The 14,103-nt window shown below is 35.6% G+C and overlaps 1 protein-coding gene across 2 annotated transcripts in view; it reads right to left on the bottom strand.

Annotated features, from left to right (window-relative positions):
• Positions 1 to 14,103, bottom strand: part of LOC139756067 (putative N-acetylated-alpha-linked acidic dipeptidase) — a 160,004-nt gene that overhangs the window by 139,093 nt on the left and 6,808 nt on the right. The window contains exon 1 of one of the 2 annotated variants that reach the window (XM_071675076.1): positions 6,284 to 6,937. The exons of the other annotated variant lie outside the window; for it this stretch is intronic. The gene's annotated coding sequence lies outside the window, so the exon portion shown is untranslated. Of the gene's footprint in view, positions 1 to 6,283; positions 6,938 to 14,103 lie in introns of those variants that run through there. 2 annotated transcript variants of the gene reach the window in all.

The following is a 14,103-nucleotide window of genomic DNA, read 5'->3' as shown; positions in this document are numbered from 1 at the left end:
TTAGTCGAGTAATTAGAATTCAAATTTTTATCCTAATTAATCCAGGTGCTAATTAAACGAATAATATTATGAAATACAATCTTTTGATATCAAATACTTAAATATCGTATAAAATAACTTGTATAAACAGATTTTCATTAAAACCTGAGGAAATTGAAAATTTCAGCAAAAAAAAAAAATGTAGGCTATAGCCTCAGATTTTTCTTGATTTTTTTGAAAAAATCGATTTTCTTCAATTTTTCACCATAGATACTTTTATGTATGCTGAAGACGAATCTGTGGTCAAAATCTGAAAATTCGTATTATTACTTGAGTAATTAGCATTTAAATTTCATCATAATTTCTCCAGGTGCTAATTAAACGGTTAATATTATGAATTACATTCTTTTGACAGTAAATACTTAAATACCATATAAAATAACATCTATACACAGATTTTCATTAAAATGTGAGTAAGTTGAAAATCTGAGCAAAAAAAATCCAAGGCTATAACTTTGGATTTTTCTTTTTTTTTTTTTGAAAAAAAGATTCTGTTGAAAACTTCAGCATAGATACTTTTATGTATGCTGAATACGAATCCGTGGTCAAAATATAAAAATTCGTATAATTAGTCGAGTAATTAGCATTTAAATCTTTATCCTAATTAATCCAGGTGCTAATTAAACGAATAATATTATGAATTACAATATTTTGACATCAAATCCTTAAATGTCATATAAGATAACTTCTAAACACAGATTTTCATTAAAATCTGAGGAAGTTGAAAATTTCAGCAAAAAAAATGCCAGGCTATAGCCTTGGATTTTTCTTGATTTTTTTGAAAAAATAGATTTTCTTGAAATTTTCAGCAAAGATACTATTATACATGCTGAATACGAATCTGTGGTCAAAATCTGAAAATTCGTATAATTACTAGAGTAATTAGCATTCAAATTTTATTATTAGTCCAGGTGCTAATTAAACGGTTAATATTATGAATTACAGTCTTTTGACAGTAAATTCTTAAATACCATATAAAACAACATCTATACACAGATTTTCATTAAAATCTGAGGAAGTTGAAAATCTGAGCAAAAAAAATCCCAGGCTATAACCTTGGATTTTTCTTGATTTTTTTGAAAAAATAGATTCTCTTGAAAATTTCAGCATAGACACTTTTATGTATGCTGAATACGAATCTGTGGTCAAAATCTGAAAATTCGTATAATTACTTGAGTAATTATCATTTCAATTTCATCATAATTGATATCATGAATTACCTTCTTTTGACAGTAAATACTTAAATAACATATAAAATAATATCTATACACAGATTTTCATTAAAATCTCAGGAAGTTGAAAATTTCAGCAAAAAAATGCTAGGCTTTAGCCTTAGATTTTTCTTGATTTGAAAAAATAGATTTTCTTGAATTTTTCAGCATAGATACTTTTATGCATGCTGAATACGAATCTGTGGTCAAAATATAAAAATTCGTATAATTACTTGAGTAATTAGCATTTAATTTCATCATAATTAGTCCAGGTTCTAATTAAACGGTTAATATCAAGAATTACATACTTTTGACAGTAAATACTTAAATACCATATAAAATAACATCTATACACAGATTTTCATTAAAATCTGAGGAAGTTGAAAATTTCTGCAAAAAAAAAGGCCTTGGATTTTTCATCAAAGATACTTTTATATATGATGAATACGAATCTGTGATCAAAACCTGAAAATTCGTATAATCACTAGAGTAATTAGCATTCAAATTGTATCATAATTAGTCCAGGTGCTAATTAAACGGTTAATTACGAATTAGTCTTTTGACAGTAAATTCTTAAATACCATATAAAACAACATCTATACACAGATTTTCATTAAAACGTGAGGAAGTTGAAAATCTGGGCAAAAAAAAATCCTTGGATTTTTCTTTTTTTTAAAAGAAAAAATAGATTCTCTTGAAAACTTCAGCATAGATACTTTTATGTATGCTGAATACGAATCCGTGCTCAAAATATAAAAATTCGTATAATTAGTCGAGTAATTAGCATTTAGATTTTTATCCTAATTAATCCATGTGCTAATTAAACGAATATTATTATGAATTACAATATTTTGACATCAAACACTTAAATGTCATATAAAAATACTTCTAAACACAAATTTTCATTAAAATCTGAGGAAGTTGAAAATTTCAGCAAAAAAAATGCAAAATAGATTTTTTTATTTTTTTTGAAAAAATTGATTCTCTTGAAATTTTCAGCATAGATACTTTTTCGTGTGCTGAATAAGAATCTGGGGTCAAAATCTGAAAATTCGTATAATTACTTGAGTAATTATCATTTGAATTACATCATAATTAGTCCAGGTGCTAATTAAACGGTTAATATCATGAATTACATTCTTTTGACAGTAAATACTAAAATACCATATAAAATGACATCTATACACAGATTTTCATTAAAATCTGAGAAAGTTTAAATTTTTTTTCAATTTTTTTGAATAAATAGATTTTCTTGAAATTTTCAGCATAGATACTTTTATGTATGCTGAATACGAATCTGTGGTCAAAATATAAAAATTAGTATAATTACGTGAGTAATTAGCATTTAGATTTCATCCTAATTAGTCCAGGTGCTAATTAAACGGTTAATATCATGAATTACATTCTGTTGACAGTAAATAATTAAATGCCATATGGAATAACATCTATACACAGATTTTCATTAAAATCTGAGGAAGTTCAAAATCTGAGCAAAAAAAATGCATTTGGATTTTCTTGATTTTTTTGAAAAAAATAGATTCTCTTAAAAACTTCAGCATAAATACTTTTATGAATGCTGAATACGAATCTGTGGTCAAAATATAAAAATTCGTATTATTGGTCGAGTAATTAGCATTTAAATTTTTATCCTAATTAATCCGGGTGCTACTTAAACGCATAATATTATGAATTACAATCTTTTGACATCAAATATTTAAATATCATATAAAATAACTTCTATACACACATTCTCATTAAAATCTGAGGAAGTTGAAAATTTCAGCAAAGAAATTACATTTTTTTTTTTTTGAAAAAATTGAATCTCTTGAAAATTTCAGCATAGATACCTTTTAGTATGGTGAATACGAATCTGTGGTCAAAATATAAAAATTCGTATAATTAGGCGAGTAATTAGCATTTAAATTTTATCATTAGTCCAGGTGCTAATTAACCGCTTAATATCTTGAATTACAGTCTTTTGACTCCAAAAACTTACATACAATATAAAATAACATCTATACACAGATTTTCATTACAATCTGAAGAAGTAGAAAATTTCAGCAAAAAAAAAAATGCAAGGCCATAGCCTTGGATTTTTCTTGATTTTTTTGAAGAAATAGATTTTCTGGAAATTTTCACCAAGATTCCTTTATATATGGTGAATACGAATCTGTGGTCAAAATCTGAAAATTCGTATAATTACTAGAGTAATTAGCATTCAAATTTTATCATCATTAGTCCAGGTGCTAATTAAAAGGTTAATATTATGAATTACAGTCTTTTGACAGTAAATTCTTAAATGCCATATAAAAAAAAACATCTATACAGATTTTCATCAAAATGTGAGGAAGTTGAAAATCTGAGCAAAAAAAATCCAAGGCTATATATAACCTTGGATTTTTCTTCATTTTTTTTAAAAAAATAGATTCTCTTGAAATTTTCAGCATAGATACTTTTATGTATGCTGAATACGAATGTGTGGTCAAAATATAAAAATTCGTATAATTAGTCGAGTAATTAACATTTAAATTTTATTATAATTAGTCCAGGTGCTAATTAACCGGTTATCATGAATTACAGTCTTTTGACTCCAAATACTTACACACCATATAAAATAACATCTGTACAAAGATTTTCATTACAATCTGAACAAGTTGAAAATTTCAGCAAAAGAAAAAAAAATGCCAGGCTATATCCTTGCAAAGCTATAGATTTTTTTTTTATTTTCTTGAAAAAATTGATTCTCTTGAAATTTTCATCATGCATACTTTTCTGTATGCTGAATACGAATCTGTGGTCAAAATATAAAAATTCCTATAATTAGTCGAGTAATTAGCATTTAAATTTTATAATTAGTCCAGGTGCTAATTAACCGGTTAATATCATCAATTACAGTCTTTTGACTCCAAATACTTACATACCATATAAAATAACATCTATACACAGATTTTCATTACAATCTGAAGATGTTGAAAATTTCAGCAAAAAAATGCAAGGATTTTTCTTGAATTTTTTGAAAAAATAGATTTTCTTGAAATTTTCAGCAAAGATACGTTAATATTTGCTGAATACGAATCTGTGGTCAAAATCTGAAAATTCGTATAATTACTAGAGTAATTAGCATTCAAATTTTATCATAATTAGTCCAGGTGCTAATTAAACGGTTAATATTATGAATTACAGTCTTTTGACAGTAAATTCTTAAATACCATATAAAACAACATATGTACACAGATTTTTCATTAAAATCTGAGGAAGTTTAGAATCTGAGCAAAAAAAAACCTTGGATTTTAATTGATTTTTTGAAAAAATAGATTTTCTTGAAAATTTCAGCATAGATACTTTTATGTATGCTGAATACGAATCTGTGGTTAGAATATAAAAATTCGCATAATTAGTCGAGTAATTAGCATTTAAATTTTCATCCTAATTAGTCCAGGTGCTAAATATCCGGTTAATATCATGAATTACAGTCTTTTGACTCCAAATACTTACATACCATATAAAATAACATCTATACACAGATTTTCATTACAATCTGAAGATGTTGAAAATTTCAGCAAAAACAATAGATTTTTGAATTTTTTGAAAAAATAGATTTTCTTGAAATTTTCAGCAAAGATACGTTAATATATGCTGAATACGAATCTGTGGTCAAAATCTGAAAATTCGTATAATTACTAGAGTAATTAGCATTCAAATTTTATCATAATTAGTCCAGGTTCTAATTAAACGGTTAATATTATGAATTACAGTCTTTTGACAGTAAATTCTTAAATGCCATATAAAACAACATCTGTACACAGATTTTCATTAAAATCTGAGGAAGTTGAAAATCTGAGCAAAAAAAAATCCTAGGCCATATCATAACCATGGATTTTAATTGATTTTTCTTTAAAAAATATACTTTCTTCAAATTTTCAGCATAGATACTTTTCTGTATGCTGAATACGAATCTGTGGTCAAAATCTAAAAATTCGTATAATTAGTCGAGTAATTAGAATTCGAACATGTGCCCCAGACCTTTGGTGGCCCGAGAATGCGTCACGGTCTCAACTTTATCATCAGAATCACATTTCCTAAATGCCACACACGAAATGATAAGCTTTACATTGGCCCACCTTTTGACAAAGTCTCTTCGTATATATATATATATATATATATATATATATATATATATATATATATATATATATATATATATATATATATATATATATTTCTTTTTTCTTCTTTCCAACTATTCGCCATTTACCGCGTTAGCGAGGTAGCGTTAAGAACAGAGAACTGGGCCTTTGAGGGAATATCCTCACCTGGCCCCCTTCTCTGTTCCTTCTTTTGGAAAAATAAAAAAAAAAATAATGAGAGGGGAGGATTTCCAGCCCCCCGCTCCCTCCCCTTTTAGTCGCCTTCTACGACACGCAGGGAATACGTGGGAAGTATTCTTTCTCCCCTATCCCCAGGGAGGATATATATATATATATATATATATATATATATATATATATATATATATATATATATATATATATATATATACTGTACTATTCGCCATTTCCCGCGTTAGTGAGGTACCGTTAAGAACAAAGGACTGAGCCTTTGAGAGAATATCCTCACTTGGCCCCCTTCTCTGTTCCTTTTTTGGAAAACTAAAAAACGAGAGGGGAGAATATATATATATATATATATATATATATATATAGAGAGAGAGAGAGAGAGAGAGAGAGAGAGAGAGAGAGAGAGACAGACAGACAGACAGACAGACAGACAGATTACAGACAAGCCCCCCCCCCCCCTCCCCCCGTACATGTTTCGATCCTATACTTATCTTTTATCTGAGCCAAAGTCTTACCTGTATGTCATCGTTTTCTAAGCTTACTCCTGGAGCTTTGTTAAGCGAAAGCTTTTACCCCTAACTGGCTTTTATTCTGGCTAGATGCAACTCTGTGTCTTTACAGTTCTATCTATCTCTTAGGGAAATCAGACAGATAATTCAAACCATTCACGCACCAGGTCAGTTTAACTGGACTTACCTAGTGCAGACAGGGCACACACGTCTCCTAGTACCGTGCAGACGAGGCACACACACGTCTCCTAGTACCGTGTTGACGGGGCACACACGTCTCCTAGTACCGTGTTGACGGGGCACACACAAGTCTCCAAGTACCGTGTTGACGGGGCACACACACAAGTCTCCTAGTACCGTGCTGGTGGGGAGCACACACGTCTCCTAGTACTGTGCTGACGGGGCACACAAGTCTCCTAGTACCGTGCTGACGGGGCACACAAGTCTCTTAGTACCGTGCTGACGGGGCACACACACGTCTCCTAGTGCCCTGCTGACGGGGCACACACACGTCTCCTAGTGCCCTGCTGACGGGGCACACACACACACACACACACACACACACACACACACACACACACACACACACACACACACGTCTCCTAGTAGCGTCTTACTGGACGACTCCAGGACCACTCCAAGTCTTGTGTTATCAACGACTCACTGATGCAAGACCTCTGCAATGGACAGTTGACATCACAAAGTAACTCTGCTTTCCCTCAGTCCAAGATGTAATAACAGACCATCCCTTGCTGTATGTACTTTCACAGATTCGTCCTTGGTCACTGTCGAGGCAATAAAATGTACGCCTGTACTCATGGCAGAGCAGTTCGTCACTGTGTGGAAGATGACAGTACATTAAGAGTTTGGTTATCAGCCTTATCTCCTTGTAACGACGACTTATCTCATGTGTCCAGTGTACAATGAGCCCCACACACACACACACACACACACACACACACACACACACACACACACACACACACACACACGTTCGCCATTAAATGCATAATATCAACACAGTACTAATGCAATTCAACCAGTATTAACTTTACATCACTTAATGTTCACCTATGAACATTAATGTATGTCAACACTACAATGTATGTTAACACAATACTACTGCAATACAACTGGTATTAACTTTACATCCCTTTAATGTTCACCATTAAATACATGATGTATGTCAACGCAATGCTATTGCAGTGTATCCAGTATTTAGCTTCATATCAAGTATTGTTCAACTCGTGTGTTTATCGAACGTGTAGAAGTATCCAGTTCTACCTTTATCTTAACCTCTCTTATATATATATGATGATAGAGTGGCAGATATAGGGTGTTTTGGTCGAGGTGGTGTGCAAAGTGAGAGGGTTAGGGAAAATGATTTGGTAAACAGAGAAGAGGTAGTAAAAGCTTTGCGGAAGATGAAAGCCGGCAAGGCAGCGGGTTTGGATGGTATTGCAGTGGAATTTATTAAAAAAGGGGGTGACTGTATTGTTGACTGGTTAGTAAGGTTATTTAATGTATGTATGACTCATGGTGAGGTGCCTGAGGATTGGCGGAATGCGTGCATAGTGCCATTGTACAAAGGCAAAGGGGATAAGAGTGAGTGCTCAAATTACAGAGGTATAAGTTTGTTGAGTATTCCTGGTAAATTATATGGGAGGGTATTGATTGAGAGGGTGAAGGCTTGTACAGAGCATCAGATTGGGGAAGAGCAGTGTGGTTTCAGAAGTGGTAGAGGATGTGTGGATCAGGTGTTTGCTTTGAAGAATGTATGTGAGAAATACTTAGAAAAGCAAATGGATTTGTATGTAGCATTTATGGATCTGGAGAAGGCATATGATAGAGTTGATAGAGATGCTCTGTGGAAGGTATTAAGAATATATGGTGTGGGAGGAAAGTTGTTAGAAGCAGTGAAAAGTTTTTATCGAGGATGTAAGGCATGTGTACGTGTAGGAAGAGAGGAAAGTGATTGGTTCTCAGTGAATGTAGGTTTGCGGCAGGGGTGTGTGATGTCTCCATGGTTGTTTAATTTGTTTATGGATGGGGTTGTTAGGGAGGTGAATGCAAGAGTTTTGGAAAGAGGGGCAAGGATGAAGTCTGTTGGGGATGAAAGAGCTTGGGAAGTGAGTCAGTTGTTGTTCGCTGATGATACAGCGCTGGTGGCTGATTCATGTGAGAAACTGCAGAAGCTGGTGACTGAGTTTGGTAAAGTGTGTGAAAGGAGAAAGTTAAGAGTAAATGTGAATAAGAGCAAGGTTATTAGGTACAGTAGGGTTGAGGGTCAAGTCAATTGGGAGGTGAGTTTGAATGGAGAAAAACTGGAGGAAGTGAAGTGTTTTAGATATCTGGGAGTGGATCTGGCAGCGGATGGAACCATGGAAGCGGAAGTGGATCATAGGGTGGGGGAGGGGGCGAAAATTCTGGGAGCCTTGAAGAATGTGTGGAAGTCGAGAACATTATCTCGGAAAGCAAAAATGGGTATGTTTGAAGGAATAGTGGTTCCAACAATGTTGTATGGTTGCGAGGCGTGGGCTATGGATAGAGTTGTGCGCAGGAAGATGGATGTGCTGGAAATGAGATGTTTGAGGACAATGTGTGGTGTGAGGTGGTTTGATCGAGTAAGTAACGTAAGGGTAAGAGAGATGTGTGGAAATAAAAAGAGCGTGGTTGAGAGAGCAGAAGAGGGTGTTTTGAAATGGTTTGGGCACATGGAGAGAATGAGTGAGGAAAGATTGACCAAGAGGATATATGTGTCGGAGGTGGAGGGAACGAGGAGAAGAGGGAGACCAAATTGGAGGTGGAAAGATGGAGTGAAAAAGATTTTGTGTGATCGGGGCCTGAACATGCAGGAGGGTGAAAGGAGGGCAAGAAATAGAGTGAATTGGAGCGATGTGGTATACCGGGGTTGACGTGCTGTCAGTGGATTGAATCAAGGCATGTGAAGCGTCTGGGGTAAACCATGGAAAGCTGTGTAGGTATGTATATTTGCGTGTGTGGACGTATGTATATACATGTGTATGGGGGTGGGTTGGGCCATTTCTTTCGTCTGTTTCCTTGCGCTACCTCGCAAACGCGGGAGACAGCGACAAAGAAAAAAAAAAATAAATAAAATATATATATATATATATATATATATATATATATATATATATATATATATATATATATATATATATATATATTGATGATCGCAATTCAGTAGGAGTTCAAATAGATCTATCTGATATCTAATTTTTTTTGTACATGTAGCACTACATGTTTAACGGAGACAGTCTGCCTCATCTGGTGCAAAAAATCATAATTCATTTTTCTTAAATCCCAAACAACACCATAAAAATTCCGTCTCGCCTCTGCCATTCTCGACTACACTCTATGTAGGTCCCATCATTCCAGTGGTCACTATTTCTAACGTGGACAAAAACAAGATATTGGAAACCTGTCCAATCCTGTCCTGTTCTTATGCCTAAGTCTGATACAAAGAAACTGACCAGCCTGTCCTACGCAAAACATATTACACTTCCTGCAGAGTTTCCCGATATGTTTTGTTATTAGAATGTTCTTAAAAGTATTAGATTATTGCTGGGGGAGGAGAAACTACATCAGTGGGGAACAACAGGGTTTCAGGGAAAGAGGGCAATGCATGATGATCATATCAGGTTTCTACGAGAGAGTGAGCTCCTTTTTTTTTTTTTTTTTTTTTTAGATATAAGAGAAGGCTTTGCGGATGGTGTGTATTTGAAATAAGAGGCTGGTGAAGAAGCTGGAACTTCAGTCAGAAGTAAAGGGATGACTACTTCAGTGGGTAGATTGATAAGGGGATGACTACTTCAGTGGGTAGATTGATAAGGGGATGACTACTTCAGTGGGTAGATTAATAAGGGGATGACTACTTCAGTGGGTAGATTAATAAGGGGATGACTACTTCAGTGGGTAGATTGATAAGGGGATGACTACTTCAGTGGGTAGATTGATAAGGGGATGACTACTTCAGTGGGTAGATTGATAAGGGGATGACTACTTCAGTGGGTAGATTGATAAGGGGATGACTACTTCAGTGGGTAGATTAATAAGGGGATGACTACTTCAGTGGGTAGATTAATAAGGGGATGACTACTTCAGTGGGTAGATTGATAAGGGGATGACTACTTCAGTGGGTAGATTAATAAGGGGATGACTACTTCAGTGGGTAGATTGATAAGGGGATGACTACTTCAGTGGGTAGATTAATAAGGGGATGACTACTTCAGTGGGTAGATTAATAAGGGGATGACTACTTCTATGGATAGACTATATTAGTGGAATGGAACAACGGGCGCATGTCAGAGGAGTCTTCCTGAAATGGGTTGAGGTCACCAGTGGTGTGTTGCAGGGGTCTCTTCTGGGATGTATGCTTTTCTTGATATATGTACATGACTTACTGGAAGGTGTGGACTCCCCCATAGCTGTGTTTGCAAATGATAACAAGATCATGAGAGAAGTAGAAAACGAAGAGGAGGGCATAGATAAACTCAAAAGCTTGTCTGATACAGTTGATGAAATGTAAATGTAACGTGAAAAGACCATTGGAAGCAGCGTAAGGTGGTCTTGTTATGAATTTCATCCGTTAGGATATAAGCTGCAGCAATCTGTTTGTGAGAGAAATTCTTGAAGAAGACATCATCCCCAACCTGTTGCCAGAGTCCCACATTAGGAGGACAGAAAAAAAGAGGGACAATCTGTCATCGGAGAAATATTGGAATGGCATTCAAGTTCAAGGATAACGAAATATTCAGCAAGCTGTTCTCATCCTAACGCTGAAACTAGAACGTGTTTCTCAATTTTAGTCGCCACAGTTAAAGAATAACAAAGAACTAACAGAAAAATCCAGATGAGATCAAAAGAGATAACTCGACTATTAAGAGATACGAGTTACAGGGGAATGCTTAAAGACTAAAAAAAAATTGTCCAACATGGATGAAAGAAGAGTATGGGGTGACCTGATCACAACCCTCCCCAAGTTTTCATACCTGTTTGATGATGTCAACTGCAAAAACATTTCTTCGAAAAAGGCAAAAACACAATATCCAGTCATAATCACATAAAATTAAGCAACAAAAAAGTATAAAAAGTATGTAAAGAAAAATACTAGTGTAGTACAAGAGACGTGGATGAACGGAATAAACTGAATCATGGGAATGTGAAGAGGAACAGCATACAGAAGCTTGAAAAAGTTCTACGATAGTAGAGAAAGTTCAAGAGATGTGACCTACGAGTGTAGAACTTCCTCCCCATACAACACCAACACACACACACCCACACACACACACACACACACACACACACACACACTATTTCTTTCTCTCTCTTTTCGAACCCGCGCGCGAAAAGCTATTTCTTTCTCTCTCCTTTCTTACGTCTCCCCAGCTAACATGACACATACTTCACTCAAGATGGTATTCCCGGATCGTCATTAACTTGATATCTTGAAAGGAAAATCGAACTGTCACTTGGCTTCAAGACATGAGGTTTCCCCCCCTCCTTTTACTGTTGACACTGAACACTGGTTTTCTTTCATCCTTCTTTTCGGTCTGACAACTGATATGTAGAAATTCTTGTTACATGCAGCGTGAGGGGTAGATGGTTTGCTTAGCGTGGTGAAATACGTAGGGAAATGGAGGCGAATTTTATTATCTTTTCTTTTATTGCCACGATTTCTCGTGTGGTTATGTCGATCCTTTGATCATACGTGATGTTGTATTCGGTACAGAAGGGTTTTATGCATTATACACAGTTCATTTCATAACTGTGTATTATACGAAATCACATGACGTATATCACAGCTTTATACACAGGTATTGATATTCAGACATAGCTGAAACATGATATATATTTGATCACGTGCACCACTGTGACCTTTTGCAATATATATATATATATATTTTTTTTTTTTTTTTTTTTTTTTTATACTTTGTCGCTGTCTCCCGCGTTTGCGAGGTAGCGCAAGGAAACAGACGAAAGAAATGGCCCAACCCCCATACACACGTACATACACACGTCCACACACGCAAATATACATACCTACACAGCTTTCCATGGTTTACCCCAGACGCTTCACATGCCTTGATTCAATCCACTGACAGCACGTCAACCCCTGTATACCACATCGCTCCAATTCACTCTATTTCTTGCCCTCCTTTCACCCTCCTGCATGTTCAGGCCCCGATCACACAAAATCTTTTTCACTCCATCTTTCCACCTCCAATTTGGCCTCCCTCTTCTCCTCGTTCCCTCCACCTCCGACACATATATCCTCTTGGTCAATCTTTCCTCACTCATTCTCTCCATGTGCCCAAACCATTTCAAAACACCCTCTTCTGCTCTCTCAACCACGCTCTTTTTATTTCCACACATCTCTCTTACCCTTACGTTACTTACTCGATCAAACCACCTCACACCACACATTGTCCTCAAACATCTCATTTCCAGCACATCCATCCTCCTGCACACAACTCTATCCATAGCCCACGCCTCGCAACCATACAACATTGTTGGAACCACTATTCCTTCAAACATACCCATTTTTGCTTTCCGAGATAATGTTCTCGACTTCCACACATTTTTCAAGGCTCCCAAAATTTTCGCCCCCTCCCCCACCCTATGATCCACTTCCGCTTCCATGGTTCCATCCGCTGACAGATCCACTCCCAGATATCTAAAACACTTCACTTCCTCCAGTTTTTCTCCATTCAAACTCACCTCCCAATTGACTTGACCCTCAACCCTACTGTACCTAATAACCTTGCTCTTATTCACATTTACTCTTAACTTTCTTCTTCCACACACTTTACCAAACTCAGTCACCAGCTTCTGCAGTTTCTCACATGAATCAGCCACCAGCGCTGTATCATCAGCGAACAACAACTGACTCACTTCCCAAGCTCTCTCATCCCCAACAGACTTCATACTTGCCCCTCTTTCCAGGACTCTTGCATTTACCTCCCTAACAACCCCATCCATAAACAAATTAAACAACCATGGAGACATCACACAACCCTGCCGCAAACCTACATTCACTGAGAACCAATCACTTTCCTCTCTTCCTACACGTACACATGCCTTACATCCTCGATAAAAACTTTTCACTGCTTCTAACAACTTGCCTCCCACACCATATATTCTTAATACCTTCCACAGAGCATCTCTATCAACTCTATCATATGCCTTCTCCAGATCCATAAATGCTACATACAAATCCATTTGCTTTTCTAAGTATTTCTCACATACATTCTTCAAAGCAAACACCTGATCCACACATCCTCTACCACTTCTGAAACCGCACTGCTCTTCCCCAATCTGATGCTCTGTACATGCCTTCACCCTCTCAATCAATACCCTCCCATATAATTTACCAGGAATACTCAACAAACTTATACCTCTGTAATTTGAGCACTCACTCTTATCCCCTTTGCCTTTGTACAATGGCACTATGCACGCATTCCGCCAATCCTCAGGCACCTCACCATGAGTCATACATACATTAAATAACCTTACCAACCAGTCAACAATACAGTCACCCCCTTTTTTAATAAATTCCACTGCAATACCATCCAAACCTGCTGCCTTGCCGGCTTTCATCTTCCGCAAAGCTTTTACTACCTCTTCTCTGTTTACCAAATATATATATATATATATATATATATATATATATATATATATATATATATATATATATATATATATATATAGGGATAGGGGAGAAAGAATACTTCCCACGTATTCCCTGCGTGTCGTAGAAGGCGACTTAAAGGGAAGGGAGCGGGGGGCTGGAAATCCTCCCCTCTCATTTTTTTTTTCTTTCCAAAAGAAGGAACAGAGAAGGGGGCCAGGTGAGGATATTCCCTCAAAGGCCCAGTCCTCTGTTCTTATCGCTACCTCGCTAACACGGGAAATGGCGAATAGTTTGAAAGAAAAAAGATATATATATATATATATATATATATATATATATATATATATATATAT

This window comes from Panulirus ornatus, chromosome 20 (genome assembly GCF_036320965.1).
Source record: "Panulirus ornatus isolate Po-2019 chromosome 20, ASM3632096v1, whole genome shotgun sequence".
NCBI classification, from domain to species: domain Eukaryota; kingdom Metazoa; phylum Arthropoda; class Malacostraca; order Decapoda; family Palinuridae; genus Panulirus; species Panulirus ornatus.
Note: the sequence above shows the minus strand (reverse complement) of the source record. Positions and strands in the feature narration are given on the sequence as shown.